General features: G+C 46.2%; 1 non-coding gene across 1 annotated transcript; it reads right to left on the bottom strand.

Moving 5' to 3' along the window:
- Nucleotides 1–8,308: 8,308 nt before the first annotated feature.
- On the bottom strand, nucleotides 8,309–8,469 carry LOC121930168. The gene has a single exon (XR_006103837.1). It is a non-coding gene; the product is annotated as a U1 spliceosomal RNA (small nuclear RNA).
- Between the last annotated feature and the right edge of the window lie 252 nt (nucleotides 8,470–8,721).

The raw sequence follows: 8,721 nt of genomic DNA, 5'->3' as shown, positions 1-8,721 counted from the left end.
CTACACTTCTATTCTTCTTCCTGGTAGACTGATGGAGGTGAGCTTTCCTTTCCTATGCTCTTTCTAGCATGCTTTTCAGTCTGTACTTTTTTATATTTTCAGTTGTGTAGTCACAGCAATTGATGAAGTAAAAAAAGAAAAGTATTTTTAAAAACAAAACAAAACATCGTGCTTGGAAAGAGAGAGCGGGTGGAGGAAGGAAGAAAAGCAGAATTATGCCCACTCATGTCCTATGACTGACTGCATATTGGAACTGCCGCATGAGGAACTTATCACACATGAATCAACAGTGGGGAAAACAGTGTAATTGGAAGGCACTGACAGGTTTTGCCTTCAGTGAAAAGGAACACTCCAAAAACAGATAGAAGACAAAACACCTACACTATAGACATGGTATCATGTGACAAAGTACAGCTACAGATGCTACTATACTGCTGTCATTCCACTTTGGAAGCCTCATGTGTTAAACTCCTATGTGAAGCAGGTTGTACAGTTCCCAATGACAATTTCTGCAGCCATGAAAGCTCTTGTTGAAGATACTGTGATCATGGAAATGGTAAGTGGCCTTTTCAGACTTTATTATCTGCAGTCTAGTTCACATACAGAGAGGATTTTATGGCCAAAATAAGCCATTCCTTTGTACCATTAGGTCTCAGTGAAAGAACAGTCTAGGGAGTATTACATAACTTCCAAAATTCTGTTCAAGACAAGTATATTGCTGGCATGAGGTAGATTTGTGCACAGGATCAATAAAAGGTGGTGCTTGGATGGCCTTACAGCAGGACATTCTTCTGACACCATACACCAAAATAAATATCTAACAAGTCTTGAAAACAAAAATAGTCTGGGAAAGGAAGGGTTTGGAAGCTTGTTTTTACTTGTCCACTAAAACCCTTGTTGCAATTTGACAGCAGCTGTTTTAATAAATAATAATAAATTAATAAATTGTTTATTTATAGACCACTTTTCCTACGATCAAAGCAGTGTACAGCATATAAAATAGGTACAATAGAATAAAAAGGGACATTAAGACAATTTCACAAACATTAATACAAGTTACAGTCCAATATCAATTATCTAAAAAACATACAATTCAAATTATTAAAATCCTAGGTATGTATACATCGTACATTTTAAGTGCACAAAAAAAGGCATGGAGAAATATGCCTTTTATATGAGGCAAATTAGATCTCTGGAATACTTGTATGTGGGGTGTTTGTAGTATGGGAGAGTGGGTTGGCAGAGGGAAAGAATTCCTTCTTTGCTGTTGTCTTTGGGGCTCTTTAGGGGGCAGTTGCCCCCTCTAAACAGCTCTGTGGCTGGTACTCTTTTGCATCAGGTACAAAGAGACACCATATTGCAAACGAATTGCCAATTACTGAATGATCAAGCCCTCCATTTGTTTGTTCAACTGGCTCTCAAATAGTCCAATTAATTATAACACAGCTAATTATTAAGATGCACTGGTAGTCATCTCCTTCTCCAGCTGCAAGGAGGAAGCCTCTCCCCTCCGCCGTGCTGTCACTATTGCACTCCTATTCAGTCGAGCGATTTATCTCTGTCAAGCCAGTAAAATGATAATGCCAATTAAATCACACAAATAATTGCTGTTTTATCCCAGTGGAATTCCCTCTGCATATTCAGGTGGAATATGAATGAAGTATGGCCAAAGGAGAGTGCTGGATGTTAAAGGGAACTCTTTTTTAAAAAAAAACTTGGAAGTTCTCCCTGTCAAAGATGCCATTTCAACTCAGAAGTAGGAATGGCAAAGATTTTTTTGTTATAGTTGGCTGTCTCAGTGGAAGCAGTCTTTCACACCTTATGAGAGTGACTGTGAGAAGAAACATACTCTTCTCAAGAATTTGCACATGTGTGAGGCTATGGGGCACCTTGGAGAAAGTGAGCACCAAATAGCATGCTCACTGCAAACATGAAAAGCTAAAGACAAACGCAAGTGAAAATATACACAGGCACATGTGATATTAGTTGGGGAGAACTTTGTAAATTAGGTAAAATGTACAAATAAATATAGACGTTAGGAAAAATGTATAACAAATTGTTAAGGAAAATGCAACATGGGATATACAGTAGAGAAATAAAACATGTATGTGAGAGTCACAATGACTAAGCAAAAGCAATTAATCCAGGCTGCCTCGCTGCGGGGCAGGCCATTTTGCCGAAGAATCGGCAAAAAACTACAAGCCCCAGAATGCTCTGGGGCTTGCCCGGCTCCCTATTGGTGCGCGGGGCGGAAGGGACCCCTTTCCGCCCCGCGACGCTCTGGGAGCCGGACTTTGTGGTGCGGAGCTTCCAGTCCTCCAGGGCAGCTCATTGGTTGAGCTGACCTGGAGGAAGAGCCCCGCACTGCACGTTGGAGGGGGCGGGGCCTAGGCCTTTATTAGGCCGTGTTGTCGGCCCTGTCCCCTCAGTCGGCGCTTGGCTTCGCACGGAGCGGAGCCAAGTAGGAAGGGAGGAAGACTGGAGTAGCTTCCTCCCGAGTCTTTCCTCCCTTCATTGGAGCCGGCCGGGGCCGGGGTAAGTGGGGTGGTGTGGTGGGGGGCGGTTGGTCCTCCCCCCATCCCCTTTCCACTGGGGGCATTCGCCCCGGTCCGCGGCTCCGTCGCCGACGGACCCAGTGAGGGGGTCCTCGTGGCCAGGTTGGGGCCTGGCCTGCGGGCGCGGCGGCCATCTTTTCTTCCCCCTCGGGGGATTTTGGCGCGCCTGCTTTGCTTTTGGCGGGAAAAATCCGCCATTTTGTTTTGGCGGGAAATTCCGCCATTTATATCAATTTAGGCTCTATCCTCTGTGCTGCAATTGCTAGGCCTTGCTTTTATTAATGAGACTTTGCTTGCAAGCTTTGCTCTTTTGTTTTGACGTCAGGACATTGCTTGTTTTGGTGCCTCTGTTCAGTATTTAAATAATGCCTCCTAAGAAGTCTAGGACTGGCAGGGGCCAGAGCTCAGGAGCTGTGCAGCGGCTCAGATTGTCGGTCCCTCCTAATGTTGGGACAGGTCCCAGAGACATCTCTCCCAGCTCTAGCAGTGAGTCTGGGGAAAGGCATCGGCCTCCGTCTAGACCTCCTGGGGACACATTGACGCAGCCTGATGGGGCTACTGGTTTGTCTGGCGAATCTTTGGCTGTATTGTCAAGATCCATCGCTGAGCTCATCCAGAAAGCTACTACCTCTAGCCAGCTTGCCAGCTCTTCGGCATCTGCGACACCTGAGCCTCAGTTATCCAGACGTCATGTTCCCAGATCGTCGGTTCCTGCATCGACATCTTCGGGCGGCCAAGGCTCCAGTTCATCGGTTCCTTCATCACGACATCGCGTCCGGCAGGTGTCCAGTTCGTCCAGCTCATCGAGCTCGAGTTCGTCCTCCACGTCATCAGCTGAGCGTCGAAAGGAGAAAAAACGAAAACGCAAGGCCAAGAGGAGATGTCGCAGAGCACGTCGAGAGGGAGATCTTCAGCCTGCTGTGGAAGGTGGAGATCATCATGGGGTGCCTTTTGGGAGGGACGGTTTTTGGGTTGAGCATGCTTTGGTTCCTGGTTTGCCCAAGTGGGCCATCAAAAAGAGGGCTTGGCGCCCAGGCCTTCAGGGTGTGTGGGTGGATCCGCGTGCAGCGGATTTTCCTGTTTGCTCTCCTGGAGAGCGTCCTCCTGGCGCACATTTATCGAAGAAGGTGCGCAAGAATATCCTGAAGGGTTGCTATGTAGACGTTTTTACCCTTCTTCAACCTAAAGGAAAAGACGCTGTGGCTGTCACTTCAACAAAGACTAGTAAGCACGAGCCAAAGGCGGTTCCTGCTGAGCCCACCTTTTCCAACTGGTTGGAGGGCTTTGTTATCTTCAAGGCTGTGGTTTCCATGGCCTTCCCTGAACGTGCTTGGCATTTGGACAGCCATTTTTTGAATGTTCTGCGTGCAAGGACATTCGCAGGTGATGCTGCTGCCATTGCCTACGATGCGGCCTTTCGTCAACATGCATCGCAGAATTCATGGGAGCGTTGGGACTTGCTCCATAACGAAATTTGGCTGCTAGAGGTGGGCACCCTTGCTAGGTTCAAGGGCCCACAGAAAGGACAGGTCAAGAAGGACACAAAATTATCTTGTTGGGACTATAATGCTGGACGTTGTTCTCGCACAAATTGTAAATTTGAACATTGTTGTAGCAGTTGTAGATGGTCTCATCCTAGGTCATCGTGTTCCCGCCCTGCTCCAGCCGCTCAGCCCTTTCGAGCTGGGCACCCTGCCTCCGCGACCACTGGCAAACGAGAAAGTTCGGGGGGCACAGATGCTGGTGCTGCAGGGAGCCAAAAATGAACAGGTCGCTAAGGTTTCATCCCAGGTATCAGCCATGGCTTTCACGCCCGTAAATACCAGTGCTCTTCTCCCATTATTGTCAGGATACACTAATAAGCAAGCTGCTTCTTATCTGGCTGATGGTTTTTCCTTTGGATTTAGGATCCCAGTACAAGCCCCACTTTCGCATCAGTTTCCTAATAATTTGTTGTCTGCTAGATCCATGCCTGAGGTTCTTAGGGCCAAGATCAACAAGGAAATCCAGGCGGGACGCGTGGCCGGTCCCTTCGATGTTCCCCCTTTTGATAATCTTCATATTTCGCCCCTTGGTGTGGTGCCCAAGAAAGCACCTGGGGAATTTAGAATCATTCATCACCTTTCTTACCCTCCAGGGTCTTCGGTGAATGATGCGATCCCAGAGGAGCTGTGTTCCGTCAAATATGCTTCCTTTGATCATGCGGTCCGACTCGTTCGGGCGTGTGGAAAAGGTGCACTTATGGCCAAGTGTGATATTCAGTCGGCCTTTAGACTCCTTCCGGTTCATCCTGAAGATTTCAAATTTTTAGGTTTCCAGTTCGCAGGAAAATTTTATTTTGACATGGCCATGCCCATGGGCTGCTCTATCAGCTGTGCAGCCTTTGAGTCTTTTAGCACCTTTTTGGAGTGGGAGTTAAAACGCAGAGCCTCTTCCCCTTTGGTTACCCACTATTTGGATGATTTTATGTTTGTGGGTCCTGCAAACTCCACCAAGTGTTCTGATCTGTTAAATGCCTTCACTGGGTTGGCAGCTGAGGTTGGGGTTCCCCTGGCAGCAGATAAGACGGAAGGCCCTGCTACGGCTATGTCCTTTTTAGGTATTCATTTGGATTCTGTTAAGGGTTTTTCCTCTTTGCCTCATGAAAAGGTTGCCAATCTGTGTGGTCTGTTGGAACATGCCTTGGCTGCTTCTAAGCTTAAGTTAAAACAAGTTCAGTCTTTATTGGGGCATCTGAACTTGCTTGCAAAGTGGTGGCTCCTGGTAGAGCCTTTTGTGCCAGGCTTGCTAGATCCCTGGCTGGCCCCACGCTTTTGCATCATCACGTTCGCATTACCAGACAAATTAAGGAGGACCTGAGAATCTGGTTGCAATTTTTAAATGGCTTTAATGGTATTCCCATCTGGCAAAAATCTTGGTGTCTGGAAGATAAATTGCAAGTCCACTCTGATGCTGCTGGAAGCATCGGTTTTGGTGTTTATTTTCAAGGCCATTGGTGCGCTGAAAAATGGCCTGAAGAGTGGCATGGGTCAGATATCTTAAGAGATATGACCTTCCTGGAGCTTTTTCCCATTGTTGTAGCAGTCAACATTTGGTGTGCCGAATTTTCCAACAAAAAGGTGTGTTTTTGGTGCGATAACCAAGCTGTGGTGGCTGTCCTTAATAAGCTAACCTCAAAATCCACTAGGGTAATGGGTTTAGTCAGGAAATTTGTGTTGTGTTGCTTGGTTAACAATATTTCTTTCACAGCTCGACATGTCCCAGGATTAAAAAATGATATTGCTGATGCGATTTCTCGATTCCAGGTTCAGCGGTTTCGTCTGTTGGCCCCAGAGGCAGATCTTCAACCTACCCAGTTTCCGGTGTCCATGTGGGAGGTTGGATGTCTGAAATAATAGAAGGCATTTTGGGTTCCATTGCTCCATCTACTTTTAAGAGCTATAAGAATGCTTTAAAGAAACTCTTTCAGTTTTTTGGTGAAGCAGCTTTACAGCCTTGTTGGCCGGTTACCACAGAAGTGGTTTTGCAATTTTTGATTTGGCTTAGGCACAATAACATTGCTCCCAAAACTATGGCCATTCATCTCGCTGGCATTTCTTTCTTTTCAAAGGCAGGTGGTTTTAGTGACCCTTGCGCTTCTTTTCTGGTTAAAAGGGCTGTCGAGGGATGGAGAAGAGCTCATGCGATTACTAAAGATGTACGGCGCCCTATATGTTTTCAATTGTTATGCAAATTGTATATGCATTTACCTGTTATTTGTTCATCTCGTTTTGAAATCAAACTGTTTCGTGCAGCATTTACAGTGGCTTTTTTTTTGGTGCCTTCAGATTGGGAGAATTGGTGGCTGGGTCCAAGAGCGATGTGTCAGGGCGGGCATTGGGTGCCTCTGACATCTCTTTTTTAAAGCACAGTGTTTCTTTAACGGTTCGCCGGTCCAAGTGCGACCAATTGGGAGCTGGTCAGACTGTGGTGTTGCATCGCTTACGTGGCTCACCTGTCTGTGCTGTTAAGGCCCTTCTATCTTATTGGAGGATTCGGCCTATGGGTTTGGATTTTCTTTTTGTTCATTTGGATGGATCACCGCTTACCAGATACCAATTTGTTTCGGTGTTAAGAATGACTTTAAAAATTTTGGGGCTCCCAGCTGAGGAATTCGGAGGTCATTCTTTTCGCATAGGCGCTGCCACGGCTGCTTCCAGGGCAGGCTTGCCCACGCAGGACATCCAAAAAATTGGAAGGTGGAGATCTAAGGCCTACGCTGGTTATGTCCGTCCGCACTTGGACCAATGCACTAATCATTAGCATCACTCTTGGCAGGGTTGGCGGTAGGCCTTCGGTGTAGGCCTTTTGTGGCGGCAGCATAGGCCAGGATCGGCACGGTGTAGGTACCAGGGCCATGGTGCTCTGGTCTGGGAGTCACTAGGTACCCGGGGGCGAATTGGGCAGGCGTATGGCCATTGCGGGGGCCATAACGCGGGTGCGCCTCCCGGTGACTAGGGGCTTAAAGAATATGTGAACGCATGGCATGGTTTGTGGTCAAGTTCCTTAGCCCCTAGGTCATCCCAAGCGCCTGGTGGGTGCCAGGTTGGTTAATCAGACAACATCGGGTTGTTTGATTTCGCAGATCCTGACCTCATGCTTTGTGCCAACCCATACCAATGGCTTGCTAATAAAGTTGTGGCCTTTCTTCCAAGTTGGTGTTGTGTGGTTTTTTGCAGCAGCATCTAAGGCAAAGAAGCTACACAGGTGTTAAAGCTAATGTAATTTAGCAGTCCTAAATGCCAAGGACAGAAATATGGAATGTACAATTGAGAACACCTGAGTATCATTAAGTGTACAAGGTGAAATGATGAAATCCTTAAGTATGGGTTGAACTATGTGAACCAATCAAAATGGATGTACACGCCCACTGGGTGGAAACTGACTAAGTGGGTGTTGTTTAACGATGGCTATAATAATTGCTATGATTTCCAATGTATTTTGTGGGTAGTTGTGGAGTTGTGTGAGTAGTTTGGAGATTGTAGAGATTGTGATTTGTGAGGGCATTAGTATTTGTATATAGTAGAATAAAGTAGATCTTTTATATAAGACTACTGAGTTGTCTGGTGTCTTGAGGAAGATACAAGAGCCAGAAGGATTCTGGAGAAGTGTGAAGACTTCTGTGGAAGAAGAGTGAGAAGGCTTGGAGAGTCTTCAGCCTATTCTCTGAAACTCTGCTGCTTTGGAGAAAAGCATTAACCACTGGCCAAAACTGGTCAGCGCCGGTGCATAACAAGGTGGTGAGTTAGAGCCAGAGGTGAAGAGCTACAACTCCCATCATCCCTGACACAAATTACATAAATATCCATGCTGAGGGTTAGGGAGAGACATCAGACAGGGATGGGAAGAACATGAAGGGGAAATTTTGAGAAATGCAACAAAACTGGGACCTCCTGGGTGACCATGGGCAAGTCACACATACTTAGCCTCAGATGAAGACAGTGGGAAACCCCCTCTGAATAAATCTTGCCAGGATAATGGTGTGATAGGTTCACCTGAGAGTCACCATAGCCTGGAAATGACTTAACAATAACAACAACAAATTTATCAATTAGGTCCATATCCCATCCTTTCTCCAAGGTATTCAAGTCAACCTACATGTGGTTATCCCCTTCACTGCTGCCTTGAGGGAAATATTATATTGTGATATAAATATGAAATAGTCTGAGGTAAGCTACTGAATTCTGTTCATGTATGTTTCTTTTTTTTCTTTTTTTGAAAAAAAATATTTAATCCCCACTACCACAAATTATGCAGTCGAGTTTCCCGCATTTGGGGAAATCGCAGGGGTCAGCACACCCGGAGTGCAATGGATGAGCCTCACCCTGGGAAAACCACCTTCGTGATCAAGGTGTCTCCCCTGCCAGGTAAGTATCTGTTTATGTATGTTTCAATCCAAATTATTTAACTATTGTATATGTCTCTGGGCGGGCATTGACTCCCTGGGACATGATCTCAACCCACGTGCAGAGTTTTGTTTCCCAAGAACCACACCAGTCGCTCTTAAATGCTCCAAACTTTACTTTAACTCCAATAAACACAACTTTTCTCCCCTTTTCTGGTTCCCCCATCCTTCAGTTACATGACTGGTTGGAGGCTGAATGCCTCCAGTCCTTCTTTACTTGTC

This window comes from Sceloporus undulatus, chromosome 4 (genome assembly GCF_019175285.1).
Source record: "Sceloporus undulatus isolate JIND9_A2432 ecotype Alabama chromosome 4, SceUnd_v1.1, whole genome shotgun sequence".
NCBI lineage: Eukaryota > Metazoa > Chordata > Lepidosauria > Squamata > Phrynosomatidae > Sceloporus > Sceloporus undulatus.
The sequence above is the reverse complement of the archived record's forward strand: the minus strand, read 5'-3'. Positions and strand labels throughout refer to the sequence as shown.